Source organism: Cebus imitator, unplaced genomic scaffold (assembly GCF_001604975.1).
Source record: "Cebus imitator isolate Cc_AM_T3 unplaced genomic scaffold, Cebus_imitator-1.0 Scaffold757, whole genome shotgun sequence".
Lineage (NCBI taxonomy): Eukaryota > Metazoa > Chordata > Mammalia > Primates > Cebidae > Cebus > Cebus imitator.
The window spans coordinates 240,175-254,622 of record NW_016108072.1 but is presented as its reverse complement, the minus strand read 5'-3'; the positions used below and the strand labels follow the sequence as shown (position 1 = coordinate 254,622).

Genomic DNA, 14,448 nt, shown 5'->3' with positions numbered 1-14,448 from the left:
AAAAAAAGATAGGTCTCTGTCACTCAGGCTGGAATGCAGTGGCACAATCATAGCTCACTGCAGCCTCGAACTCCTGGGCTCAAGCAATCCTCCCACCTCAGCCTTCTAAGTAGCTGGGACTACAGGTGTGTACCATACCCAGCTAATTTTTTAAATTTTTGTAGAGACAAGGGTCTTGCTATATTGCCCAAGCTGGTCTCAAACTCCTGGGCTCACACGATCTGCCTGCCCTGGCTTCCCAAAGTGCTAAGATTATAGGCATGAGGTCACTGTGCCCAGCCCATTGCCCTATTATTTAAACTTTTTTGTAGCTTTGAAGTTTTTCAAAATAAAAAGTTGGGGGGAAATATACATATCTGTATTTGACAATATACACACAAAGAAAATCTGGAAGGCTATCAAGAAAAAAATATGGTAATTGTGGCTCCCTGGCGAGCAAAGAAACTGAATGGACTAGATGGGAAGCAGAATTTTTACTATATATCTGTATACCATTTCCATGTAACTGATGACATCATCAATTTTAAGCTAGACCATTATTTTATTGACCAAAAGTAAGAAAAATTTGCAGGCCAGGCACCATGGCTCATGCCTATAATCCCAGCACTTTGAGAGGCTGAGGTGAGCGGATCACTTGAGGTCAGGAGTAAGAGGCCAGCCTGGCCAACACAGTGAAACTCTTTTTTTTGAAACGAAGTTTTGCTTTTGTTCCCCAAGCTGGACTGCAATGGCATGATCTCTGCTCACTGCAACCTCTGCCTCCTGGGTTCAAGCGATTCTTCTGCCTCAGCCTCCCAAGAAGCTGGGATTACAGGCGTGTGCTATCATGCTCGGCTAATTTTTTGTATTTTTAGTAGAAACAGGGTTTCACCATATTAGCCAGGATAGTCTTGATCTCTTGACCTTGTGATCTGCCCGCCTCAGCCTCCCAAAGTGCTGAGATTACAGGTGTGAGCCACAGTGCCCGGCGGTGAAATTCCATCTCTACTAAAAATATAAAAATTAGCTGGGTGTGATGGTATGCACCTGTAATCCCAGCTACACAGGAGGCTGAGGCAGGAGAATCACTTGAGTCCAGGAGGCAGAGGTTACAGTGAGCCGCGATTGTGCCACTGCACTCTAGCCTGAGTGACTGAGCCAGACTCCATCTCCAAAAAAAAACAAAAGCCAAAAAATTGCCAATTTGTTAACTGTGAGATGCCAGAAATTTTAAAACACAGGGATGAAATTATTTTCAGAAATTTCAAAATGTTCATCTTAGAAATGAAGACATTTGGAACATCTTTGTGAACTGTAAATCATGTAAATGCATCATCTGTTCAAAAAATGAAACATCAGCCAGGCACGGTGGCTCACGCCTGTAATCCTAGCACTTTGGGAGGCTGAGGCGGGTGGATCACCTGAGGTCAGTTCAAGACCAGCCTGGCCATCATGGTGAAACCCCATCTTTAATTAAAAAAAAAAAAGAAAGAAAGAAACATCTAGAAAGTCAAGCAGAAAAAAAGCAGAATAGGATAGTTGGGAATGAGAAGGAGCAGCTGATGAGGCAAGAGGAAAGCCCTGAGATTGTGGAGTCTCCACAGTCAGGGGCAGAGACTGGACAAATGTGACAATGGCACTGAGGGCTCCCATATGAAAGGATGGGACTACCGGGACTAATGTGTTCATGACACTAGCAACATTCAGTCAGCTGTGAATCCAGCAAGAATCGTTTTGGTGGTGACAGCAGCGGCCAATTTAGAGCAAGGTGAACAGCAGATAAACTGAGTGCAGGTGCAGACAGGTCTCTGGAGAAGCCTGGTTGAGAACAGAGATCGAGTACTACCTGGGTAGGATATGGGGGTAGGAGAGGACCCAGGGAGGGCTGCAGCTGGGGGTCATTTAAGATGGAAATAAGCCAGAGAAAGGTTGCAGATACAGTAGAGAGACAGAGGTTACCTGATAGAGAAAGCCTCTAAAGAGGAAGACACAGGGGCTCCAGTGCAAGGAGGTGGACAAGGCTTGATCCTCACAGGTGGGAAGCCGAGCAGGATGCAAGCAGATGCAGGCAGGTTTGCCACTTAGGTGGGCAGTGAGAGAGTCCCGGATGTCTTTTTCAATTTTCTTTTTTTTTTCTTTCTCTTTTTTTGTTTTTGGAGACAGAGTCTTGCTCTGTCACCCAGGCTGGAGTGCAGTGGCATGATCTCAGCTCACTACAACTTCCGCCTCTCAGGTTCAAGTGGTTCTCCTACCTCAGCCTCCTGAGTAGCTGGGACTATAGGTGTATGCCACCATTCCCAGCTAATTTTTGTATTTTTAGTAGAGATGGGGTTTCACTGTGTTAGCCAGGATGCTCTCGATCTCCTGACCTCGTGATCCATCCACCTCGACTTCCCAAAGTACTGGGATTACAGGTGTGAGCCACGGCACCCAGCATCTGCTTCAATTTTGTTTTATTCTTTTTATTTTCACAGGTGTTGATTTTTTTTAAATTTTCTTTATTTTCACAGGCATTGAATTTTGTTTTATTTTTTATTTGAGACAGGGTCTGGCTTTATTGCCCAGGCTGGAGTGCAGGGGTGCGATCACAGTTCACTGCAGCCTCAACCTCCTACGTTCAATCCAACCTTCCACCTAAGCCTCCCAAGTAGCTGAGACTACAGGTGCATGCCACCATGCACAGCTAATTTTTTGTTTTGTTTTTGGTAGAGATGATGTTTCACCATGTTGCCTAGGTTAGTCTTGAACTCCTGGACTTCAGAGATCCACCCGCCTCAGCCTCCCAAAGTGCTGGGATTACAGATATGAGCCACCACACCCAGCCCAATTTTCTCTGGGACAGAGGAGACAAGATCAAGATGAGAGGGAGGAGGTAAGTGCAGAGGACCTAGCTAAATCAAGGAGCAATTGTGACACAGCCTAAGCACTCTGGGAGAGCAGACTCAGAAAGCTGTGGGAACACAGAACACCTCGCTGCTCTGTCTTACAGGAGTCAAGGATGGCTTCACAGATACTGGAGCTGAATCCTTAACAAGGGATAGGGAGTTGGCCAGGGAGAGAGAATCAGGAAAGCAGGTGTGAAGGTCAGAAGAGCAATAGCGTGGCATACTTAAGGAACAGAAAGAGGCAGAGCAAAGATGACTCTCAAAGTGGAGGGAGCAAAGGAAAAGCAAAAACAGGGTTGAAAGGTAAACGGGGCTAGGTCATATTGGCCTTGAAGGCCATGAGCAGGATTTGGACTTTGTCCTCAGAGTCACGGGAGCCACGGAAGGATTCTATTCTTTTTCTCCTTAAAAAAATGGCCTTGGCCAGGCATGGTGGCTCACGCCTGTAATCCCATCACTTTGGGAGGCCGAGGCAGGTGAATCACAAGGTCAAGAGATCGAGACCATCCTGGCCAACATGGTGAAACCCCGTCTCTATTTAAAAAAAAAAGAAAAAAAATGGCCTTAAAGGTTTTTAAAATATGCCTGGCACGACATCATGTACCTGTAGTCCCAGCTACTCAGGAGGCTGAGGCGGGAGGTCTGTGTGAGCCCAGGAGTTGGATGCTACAGTGAGCTATGATTGCACCTGTGAATAGTCATTGCACTACAGCCTGGGCAACATAGTGAGACTTCATCTCTAAATTAATAAGTGAATTAATATGTTGCTTTATAGCTATGTGTAAAAATATATGCTTTTTTTTTTTTTTGAGACAGAGTCTTGCTCTGTTGCCAGGTGCCAAGCTGGAGTGCAGTGACATGATCTCGGCTCATTGCAACCTCCTCCTCCCGGGTTCAGGCAATTCTCCTGCCTCAGCCTCCCGAGTAGCTGGGACTACAGGCACACGCCTCTACGCCCAGCTAATTTTTGCATTTTTAGTAGAGACGGGGTTTCACCATGTTGGCCAGATGGTCTCGATCTCTTAACCTCATGATCAGCCCGCCTTGGCCTCCCAAAGTGCTGGGATTACAGGCGTGAGCCACCACGCCTGGCATTTTTTAAAATCTAAGTGCATAAAGTAGAAAAGTCCTCCCAAAACCCACCATCTCAGATTCCACCCCTTTAACAGTCTAATCTTTAGGTCTGGGGGATTTTGTAGGCTTTTCATTTTTAATGTATATAGAAGCACATGTGACAAAAATGAGATCATTCCACACATCCTGTTTTATAACCTGTATTTTTCCACTCAACAATACCTCATGCAAGTTTTTCAAGTCAATGAATACAGATCTATCTAGATCTTTTTGATGACTGGTCAACTGGGTCAACGACGTCCATGGTCAGGAAGCAGTCAGATGACAAGTTGACATGGCAATCGGGAAGTGTTTCATTTTATTTATTTGTTTTTTTATTGCTTCGAGATGGAGTCTCACTCTTTCAGCAGGCTGGAGCACAGTGGCGAGATCTCAGCTCACTGCAACATCTGCCCCCCGGGGTTCAAGCAATTCCCCTGCCTCAGCCTTCTGAGTAGCTGGGACTACAGGAGCGCACACCCGGCTATGTTTTTGTATTTTAGGAGAGACAAGGTTTCACCATGTGGGCCAGCATGGTCTCGATCTTCTGACCTTGTGATCTGCCCACCTTGGCCTCCCAAAGTGTTGGGATTATTACAGGCGTGAGCCACTGTGCCCAGCCAGGAAGTGTTTTATTACACTAGCAAAATTGAGTCAGCTGTGAGCTCTGTGGCTTCAGGGAAGTGGGAGGGGAGAAGCCAAGCTGCCAAGAAATTAGGGAAATAATCAGGAAGAAGAGACAGGTCTAGCAGATGGGTCTTTCAAAAAGCTTGGCTGAATTTTTTTTTTTTTTTTGAGATGGAGTTTCACTCTTGTTGCCCAGGCTGGAGTGCAATGGTGCAATCTCAGCTCACTGCAACCTCCGCCTCCCAAGTTTAAGTGATTCTCCTGCCTCAGCCTCCCTAGTTAACTGGGATTACAGGCATGTGCCACCATGCCCAGCTAATTTTGTATTTTTAGTAGAGATGGTCAGGCTGGTCTCGATGTTGGTCAGGCTGGTCTTGAACTCCCAACCTCAGGTGATCCACCTACCTCAGCCTCCCAAAGTGCTGGGATTACAGGGGTGAGCCACCTCACCCGGCCCCTGCTGAAATTTTAATACACATACACAGAATATCTGAGAAAACACTGAAACATTACACACCAAAAGATTAATAGTAGCTGCCTCTTGGCTGGGCAAGGTGGTTCACATCTGTAATCCCAACACTTTGGGAGGCCGAGGTGGTTGAATCATTTGAGGTCATGGGTTCGAGACCAGCCTGGTCAACACAGTGAAATGCCTGCTCTACTAAAAATACAAAAAAATTAGCCAGGCGTGGTGGTGCACACCTGTAATCCCAGCTACTTGGGAGGCTGAGAAGGGAGAATCGCTTGAACCCGGGAGATGGAGGTTGCAGTGAGCCAAGATCATGCCACTGCACTCCAGCCTGGGCGACAAAAGCAAGACTCCATCTAAAAAAAAAATAATAAAAATAAATAAATAAATAAGTAGTTGTCTCTTGATAGTGGGATGTTACTGGTTTTCTTTCTTTTCTTTTTTCTTTTTATTTCCACTGTAGCCTGGATTATATATATACTTTTTAAGACAGAGTCTCGCTCTGTCACCCAGGCTGGAGTGGAGTGGCATGATCTCAGCTCACTGCAACCTCTGCCTCCCGGGTTCAAGCGATTCTCCTGCCTCAGCCTCCTGAGTAGCTGGGACTATGGGTGCGCACCACCATGCCCAGCTAGTTTTTGTATTTTTAGTGGAGGCTGGGTTTCGCCATGTTAGTCAGGCTGGTCTCGAACTCCTGACCTCAAGATCCACCCACCTAAGCCTCCCAAAGTGCTAGGATTACAGGCATGAACCACTGCACCCGGCCGTTTTCTTTATTTTCTAAAATTTCTACAGTGGTCATATATCCATCTTTTGTAGTAAGACAACGTCATAGGTTTAAAATGGCAGCAGTGAGAGGAGGACACAGAGTTAGAAAAGCTTTTCCCAGAATAGAAGACTTGAGCATATTTTTAAGGTTGGAGGGAGTTATTAAGGGAAATAGCAAAGAGACTGATGGACAATGGTACCTTGAGAGAAAGGCTGGGTGGGCATCCATAGCACAGATCGGGTGCGTCACACCAGGAATCTCCTTCTACTGGGATTTGAGAGAAATGTAGAAACATGGGGTGGTTCCACCTCCCCCCGACCACACCACAACCACCCTCTACATGAACAAAGGGCTTGGGGAGAGTAGTCCAGCTTGGAATACTCCTCCCATGGAATAGAAAGGGGAACTGATGGGAACGAAGAGAGGGGTTTCTAGACGTGATGGAGGGTCGGCTGAGACTGGAGACCCTTCCTGGCAGCTGGGGTGACATACGGGCAAAGTGGCACAGTAGTTGAGGGCATGGGGTTCAGAAAGAACACAGAAAAGGTAAATCATGAGACAGAGAAAATGGAGGTGTCTGAGGATCTGAGGTCTCCTTGAGGTCACAGAGCAGATAAAGCAGAAGTTGGACTGTGGTCAGAGAGGGATACTGGAGTTTAAGATTTCAGAGGTGGCCACATGCCAGTGAGGACCACATTCGGGTGTAGTTGGTTAATATGGTGCCTAAAAGAGGTACTACCTCCCTTGAGAAAATGGAAGGTGGAGTGGGAGACTGCGGTCCAGCACTAATGACCTCCAGGAGAACGAGGAAGCAGGAGGAGAGGAGAAAACAACCAAAATGCAGGGGCCTCAAAGGAGGAGTCTCCTCCCTACCTGGGCTCTAGCCTAACCCCTGTCCCTGGTCCCAGGCAATCTCCCAAAAGTCTGCCTACCGTTCCAAAGAAGTCAGTGCAGCAAAGTATGAATGATTCAGAGCAGAAACCAGGGCACAGGGCAAAGCTGCCTTATTTGTACATAAAGATTAGAGCAGAGAGAATCTGCGGCTTCAGAGGGCGGTAGAAGACTAGGGTCACAGAAATGGAAGGTTCCAGGCTTCTCTGCCCTTGTTTCAGGGCAAGCCTTGGAAATGGGTGGCAGGGAGTTGGAGAGGAAGACAGAAATCACTGGCCTCTACAAATCAAAGTTCTTTCTTTTTTCTTTTCTTTTTCTTTTTTTTTTTTTTTTTTTGAGATAGAGTCTCACTCTGTTGTCCAGGCTGCAGTGCAGTAGCACGATCTCAGCTCACTACAACCTCCACCACCCAGGTTCAAGTGATTCTCCTGCCTCGGCTTCCCTAGTAGGTGGGATTACAGGCATGTGCCACCACGCCCAGCTAATTTTTGTATTTTTAGTAGAGATGAGGTTTCACCATGTTGGCCAGGTTGGTCTTGAACCCCTGACCTCAGGTGATTCACCTGCCTTGGCCTCCTAAAGTGCTGGGATTACAGGCATGAGCCACCATGCCTGACCAAACCAAAATTCGTGGACTACAAAACAGAAAAAGCAGCAATCTGCTCAACTGATAATCTTTTATAATGGGGAGAGGGGGCTACATATCCCTCCAAAGATGTAGGCCTATGGAAATGCCTCCTTAATTATCAGTAAGACAGTAGATAATACCTGAATTTTGTTCAAGAAATCCTGACTATAATGTATTCCATTTCTTATTGTGAAGATAGGAGGACAGACCCCCCTGCCAACAGTGGGGAGATTGAGGCCCCCAGGAGCAGAAAAGAGTCAAGCCTGGCCTCAGATCAGGCCAGAGCCCTAGGGCTAACTCCAGGGCTCCCTGCTCACCAGTATGGGCCCCTCATCCCTGGTACAGAAATGGTCATTCCTTTCTGCTGCCCAGAGCCAGCCTGCTAAGATGGAAGTTTCCCCCTCCTGCTCTACCTCCAGTCCCCTCATCCCACTCCTAGCCCCATCTTCTGCCCTGAAATCCCAGAACTATGAATAATCCTCAGAAGAACTATGAATAATCCTCAGAAAACAGCAGTCTCCTGACCATGCCATCCTCGTCCTACTGATGACTCTGAAGTAGCCTCCTACAGATCCTGTGCCTGGCATTCAGGGCTTTGTGCCCATCAGCTACAAACCTCCCTCCCCACCACCTTTTGCTGCTCACAGGCTGACCTGCCTCCTACGTTCCCAGCCCCATGCAGATCATCTCCAGCCATTCCCTCTGCTTCTAGTGCCCCTGAACTGGCAGCACTATCAGCTCCTCTAAGTCCTGCCATCTTCTCACATCCCACCCCTTCTGGGAAGCCTTTCCAGACATTGGTGCTCTGCATCCCACTGCATACATTCTGAGTCAATCATTGGGCACTTAAGTGTTCACGTATTCTCCCATAATCTCTCCCTCACTCCCTCCTGGATGGAGTTTCCAGGAGGGACCCAGCACAGAGCACAGCCAATCCATATACTTGCTTAAGACTCCCTTGGACACTCTCCCAAGGGGTGGGAGAGAGACAATTAATGCCCTCCCCCAATCAGGCTAAGCCCAAAGCTGCTGTCAAACCTGCTGTATCACACTTCCTCTGAGAAACCTTCTGAAATTCCTGGCTGGCAGCAGGGAAGGAAGCGCAGCCTGTAAAGGAAATGCTATGGAGGGCAAGAGGTGGGGACAGGGAGAGGGAGGCAGAGGGATGGGGGAGGAAAGGAAAAGGAAGAGGGAGAAGAATGGGGGGATGCTCTAAACTAGAACAAGGAGCATCCTCGAGGGAGGTCACTACTTAGTCCTATTATTTCATCCCTCTAGAAAGGTGCTAGCAAAGAGACGCCCGGAATGGGGAATCAACTTGGCTTGGAGGTGGCCAGCCAGGAAAAAAGGTTAAAGAAACAGCCACAGAGCCCAAGATCTCTGTCTAGAACTCCCCTCCTGGGACCCCACCAACTCTCCAAGGGGTTTGCTAAACCTAAGACCCTCTTTCAGGGGCCCATTCACCAGACAGCCGCCTCTCAGATCTGGAGACTTTGCCCTAATACTCACCAAGCCCAGAACAAACCTAAGTTGGCAAAACCTGTGTAGCCCCAAACAAAATCTCTGCCAATCATGCCCCTGCAAGAACCGTTCCCCTCTTTCAGAGCCCTGCTCAGAGCCCCGCTCCATGGAGGCAGAACGTGTAGGGTACAGGTTGCAAATTTTTCCACACTCCGCCACCCCATGGGCAGTCACATGGCTGAGCTCCCAGGCTCAGCCCCCAACAGCTGTGCTAGTTCCCATCCCTGTGCCTTTGCCCATACAGTCTCCTGGAATGTCCTCTCTTGCCTCTCCTCCCACCCAAATCCCATCACCCCTGGAAGTCTCCCGTTTGCTGGCTGTCACCTCTCTTTCTCTCTGTGTCCCTGGGAAAGTCGGCCAGGCCCTCACTGATCTCCCCATCGGGAAGCTGAGACATTAACGGTGTAAACCGCCTGTGATGGTGAATGCTCAGGCCCAGTCTCTACTTGGTTCCTCCAACCCTCAGACCAGGAGCTCCCCGAGGTGGGGGACAGGGATCGGTCCCCAAACGCCTCACTGCCATCCTCGTGACCGACTCCGGCCACCGTTGAAATGAGCTATATCCAGCGCCCCCAACTCACCACCCAAAACCCTGACAGAGCCCGCCCTGTGACCTGGGCCAGCGCACCCGTTCCCCAGCAACTCTGGGGCGGCTGAGGCCCGCAGTCCAAAGGTCGGTCGCTCCAAGGAGGTGAGGGAAATCAACCCAGGTCCACCTGCAGGCGCTAGTTGCAATGAAAGACCCAAAGGAGGCCACCAGCACACCCTTGCAGTCGCCCCCATCCCCGGCCGCGCGCGCCATCTCCAGAAGGCCGGTTTCCAGGGAACGCCAGGTGGGGGTGGGGGGGATGGATGGCCCAAAGCTCAGGCTCCAGATCCAGGGTCTGACGTCACCCAAAGGCCCAGTTCCCTCTGCGGGAGCCACAGATGGGGATGGGAGAGGTTGGGGGGCTGGGTGCGCCCTGAGCGCTCCTCCCCAGCCCCGAACAGGAAAGGTCACCTCCACTCCCGCCTCTCCAGCAGTTCGGCCTGCTCCCTGCATCCAAAGGTGAAGTGTAGGGGGTAAAAGCTGCAGCCAGCGATCCCTACCCTTCTCGCCCCGCGCCCAGCTTCCCTGCAAAGCTCTCCTCCCAGCCTTCATGCCCAGACTCACCTGCCGCGGCCGTTAGGCTGCCGAAAGGCCGCCGCGCTGCGCTGAGCTGCGCTGAACCGAGAGATGCGGCGCGGAGCCGGCCGCGAGCCGCTCCGGGGCTGGAGGCGGGGAGCGCGCGCGCGCGCGCGCGCCCGGGGCCGTCTCCGCGCGCGCCCACGCCGCCACAACCTGCAGCAGCCACTCTCGCGAGACTTCCGCCTCACTCCCAGGGCCGCTCCTCCTGCGCTCGCGAGAAGGACGACCCGGCCGCCCCATCACCTTGCAGGAGCTGTCCGAGGTGCTAGCTCCCGGGCCCCTGCCGGATCAGGTGGTTGACGGACACTTCAGGGACAACAGCATGGCGAGTAGGCGGAAGGAAGAGATCCAGAGATGGGAGCCTGGCACCTGCAGCCAGAGCCTCAGCTTCCACATCTGTAAACTGGGGAGAATAACCTCCCATGCCGATGCCAGTAGCCTCTGGGACGTGCCAGAAAGGAGTGAGAAAGAGCAGGAGAGCAGAGTTCGGTGACTGCGGAAGGCCCGTCAGCTCTGCAGGCGCAGGGGGGACAGAGAGAACAGAGAACAGAAGATTGGAGATGATACACAGACAAGGACACAGATACACGGAAAGACAGACGTAGAACGATGGGAAAGAAGAGCCGCAAACATAGAGACAGAGACACACGGAGAGAGAGACTGAGATGAGAGATCAAGGCCTGGAGAGAAAAAATACATGGAAAGATAAGATGGGTAATGGAGCATAGTGAAGCAAGAAAGAGACGGGAAATGGGGACAAATTACGCAAAGGAACAGGGAGAGAGAGGCTTAGAAAAAGGGACTCAGAAAAAAACAATGAAAGAGTGCATATGTAGAGATGAAGACCCAGAGAGTAAAGGCCAGGGTAAATGTTTAAAAACCCAGAACGTTGGAGGGCTAAGAGAGACTAACTTGGAGAAATGGGTTGGGAGTGAAGACAGGCTTTTTATTGTGATCGGTGTTTACATAGTAAACCTCCTGTGAGATCTCTACAGCCAGGGCCACTCTCTTGCTGCTGGCCAATTTCTCCTTCCCCCACACCATACCCTTCACTCCTACCTCCCACCCACACCATCCTAGGCCTGGAAGGGGGCCTCAGTGGGTGGGAGACACAGCAGAGATTCTTTGCCTAGAATAAGGGCCCATTGTCTGGCTGCAGCCTGCCAGGAGTGGGGCCTCACTCCCACAGCTGGCATGAAAAGGGGTTGGGAGTGAAAAAAGGCAGACAAGAACTAGTGTGGCAGAGGGGAAATGGAGGGAGAGAGCCTTGGTGCCTGGGAAGGGCTGAGCAGGAAGCATAATCCCGCCACAAGGCCAACCAGGAAGGAAGGGTCCTGGGCTCCAGGTCAGGACAACTGGGTTCTCTGTCAGTCCTGTCTCTGGTTCACCCACATGAACACTGCTCTCTGTCCCTGCTATAATTCAAGCCAAGGCTGATTTATGGAGCTGTGGCGAGGAGCCAATGAGATGACAAACGGAAACCAATGGAAGTGATCAAGCTTAGCTGCTATAGGAAAAATGTTGGGAATTCACGTGGGCCTCAGGAAAGATATAGGGGTTCGCACGGGCCTTTAGGAGAGAGATCTGGGGGTCCACACTAGGATCCACACTGGGGTCCACATGGAAGATGTCTGGGAACCACATGGAATTGACAGGACAAATCTTGTGGTTCATGTAGGTCCTGCAAAGGAAATGTTGTGATTCCCATTTGATGACCACAGACAAGTTTTCTCCAATCAGAAGAATCAGAAGGGTCTCCTATTTGGCAAACAACTCACATAGGAAGAGTGAGCAAGCAGGTCCAAAGTCAGAATCCCATCTTTGTCCCAGTAGATTGTACCTTCCCTATTTAGGTACATGAAAGGGAACAATGCTACCAGTAGTAACAATCATTTAAACAAATGTTTACTTAATAGGCATTTGCTGGTTACCTGCTATGAGAAGCAGGATACAGCATTCAAGAATATGAACCTAGAAGGCAGATCTTGCTCCATCCCTGCAGTGTGAATTTGAGCAAGGTACTAATCCTCACTGAACCTTAGTTTTTCACATATATAAAATAAGGATGGTGAGAATGGGACCTATGTCTTAGCGTTCTTGTGAGGATGAAATGAATTTACATACGCAGACACATGTAATATATGGGACTGCCTGGCACACATAATTCTTTAATCATCTGTAAATGGATGGATGAAACCATTTTTTAAAATAAAAAATGGGCCGGGTGCGGTGGCTCACGCCTGTAATCCCAGCACTTTGGGAGGCCGAGGCGGGTGGATCACGAGGTCAAGAGATCGAGACCATCCTGGTCAACATGGTGAAACCCCGTCTCTACTAAAAATACAAAAAATTAGCTGGGCATGGTGGCGCATGCCTGTAGTCCCAGCTACTCAGGAGGCTGAGGCAGGAGAATTGCCTGAACCCAGGAGGCGGAGGTTGTGGTGAGCCGAGATCGCGCCATTGCACTCCACCTGGGTAACAAGAGCGAAACTCCGTCTCAAAAAAAAAAAAAATAAAGTAAAATAAAATAAAAATAAAATAAAAAATAAAGTATTTAGGCCAGACACGGTAGCTCATGCCTGTAATCCCAGCACTTTAGGAGACTGAGGCAGGTGGATCATTTGAGGTCAGGAGTTCGAGAACAGCCTCGCCAATATAGTGAAACTCCATCTCTACTAAAAATACAGAAATAGACAGGCATGGTGGCGTGCACCTGTATTTCCAGCTACTCAGGAGGCTGAGGCATGAGAATCGCTTGAACCCAGGAGGCAAGGTTGCAGTAAGCCAAGATCACGCCACTGCACTCCAGCCTAGGTGAAAGACCAAGACTTCATCGCAAATAAATAAATAAATAAAATAAAGTATTTAATGGTTCTAGCTCAGACTGTGTGGCAGGCACTGGAGACATGTCTTTGTGTTGGTGGAGGGCCGGAGTGAGAGAGCCTGTACCAAACCATGCAGTAACACATTTCAAGCTTCTTTGCAGATGTGGAGAATGTCACATCTGCTCATATGCCATTATTCAAAGCATCACATGGGAAAGCCCAAAATTAATTTATGGGGGCCAGGGAAATATGCTATCTATACAGGATGCCAGAGAAGTCACATGAAAAATGGTGGAGACATTTAATCCCATTGGAGAGGAGGCAAGTAACTGGAAGCAGGAACCCAGTCAATCAATGTTCCACAGGGCCAGCTCCAGGCTGCTTGTCTTTCCCTACCTATGTCTGAATGAGTCATGTTCATCCAAGAGTCTCTGGGAGAATATTTATGTTACAGGCCAGTAAACAAATGAGAATAGGAACATTTTGCTAGATTAGCCAAATAAAAGATAAATAAATTAAAAAAAGAGAATAGGAACATTTACTGTATTTTTAATGTCTGAGTGAGATACTAAACTGCTTGACCATTCTAAGAAATAAGTGCTATTTTCCACATTCTATAGGTGACACAAGTGAAATTTACAAGTGGTAAAGTGATCTGCCCAAGGAAATTGGGCAGATAGATCTAAGAAATTAAAGAACCACTATCTTTAGGCTGGATTTCCCCGGAAGCAGACACAGAGATAAGGATGTTCATACAAATGGTTTATTTGAGAGATGATTCCAAGGCTAGTAGGAGAGAAGAGGAAGTGAAACAAAGAAATGAAGAAAAGCAGCATAGGGTGCAGTCCTGAGCAGGTTACCGCTGTGGACAAATGGGGCTTGATTGTATTGGGCATCTCTGGGACAGTGAAGAAGACCATGTACTCATCCCACTGAAGGAGTGACAACACTGAGGGTTTCTTCATTAGTTGAGAGCTGTTCCTGATACCTCCAGCCTGCCAGTGTGCCTTCTGAACAGAGGGCACCCTCAGGCAGAAAACCCCAGGGACTTGCAGTAAAAAGCCATCAGGAATGGCTAAGGGGGTATGGGAAGGGCACTGTGTTCTGACATCTACTACAGCCAGGACATAAACCCATCAGCCTGGCTCCTGAGCCACACTGTATCACCTCCAAGAAAATCCTGTTAATCATGTTCTCATCCACACTGTTAGTCCTGTGCAAGTTTGCAATATGGAGTCTTCTTTCTTGAGAAAGAGCCTCCCACTGGGCACAGTGGCTCACACCTGTAATCCCAGTATTTTGGGAGGCTGAGGCAAGAGGATCACCTGAGCCCAGCAGTTTGAGACCAGCCTGAGCGACGGAGTGAGACCTCGTCTCTATAAAAGAGGGTTTTTTTAATTAGCTGGGCATGAGGGCATGCTCCTGTAGTATTGTTTACTTGGGAGGCTGAGGTGGAAGGACCACATTGACCCTGAGATGTTGAGGCCGCAGTAAGCCATATTCACACGCCACTGCACTCCATCTTGGGTGACAGAGTGAGTCCCTGTCCAAAAAAAAAATGTGGAAGGAAGGA

The 14,448-nt window shown here is 49.0% G+C and overlaps 1 protein-coding gene across 2 annotated transcripts in view; it reads right to left on the bottom strand.

Moving 5' to 3' along the window:
* Positions 1 to 10,174, bottom strand: part of SCAMP5 (secretory carrier membrane protein 5) — a 27,065-nt gene extending 16,891 nt beyond the window's left edge. The window contains exons 1-2 of one of the 2 annotated variants that reach the window (XM_017519595.1): positions 10,036 to 10,160; positions 8,400 to 8,482 (exon numbers count right to left, since the gene is read on the bottom strand). The gene's annotated coding sequence lies outside the window, so the exon portion shown is untranslated. Of the gene's footprint in view, positions 1 to 8,399; positions 8,483 to 10,035 lie in introns of both variants that reach the window. The other variant, XM_017519593.2, reaches the window with a different exon arrangement.
* Between the last annotated feature and the right edge of the window lie 4,274 nt (positions 10,175 to 14,448).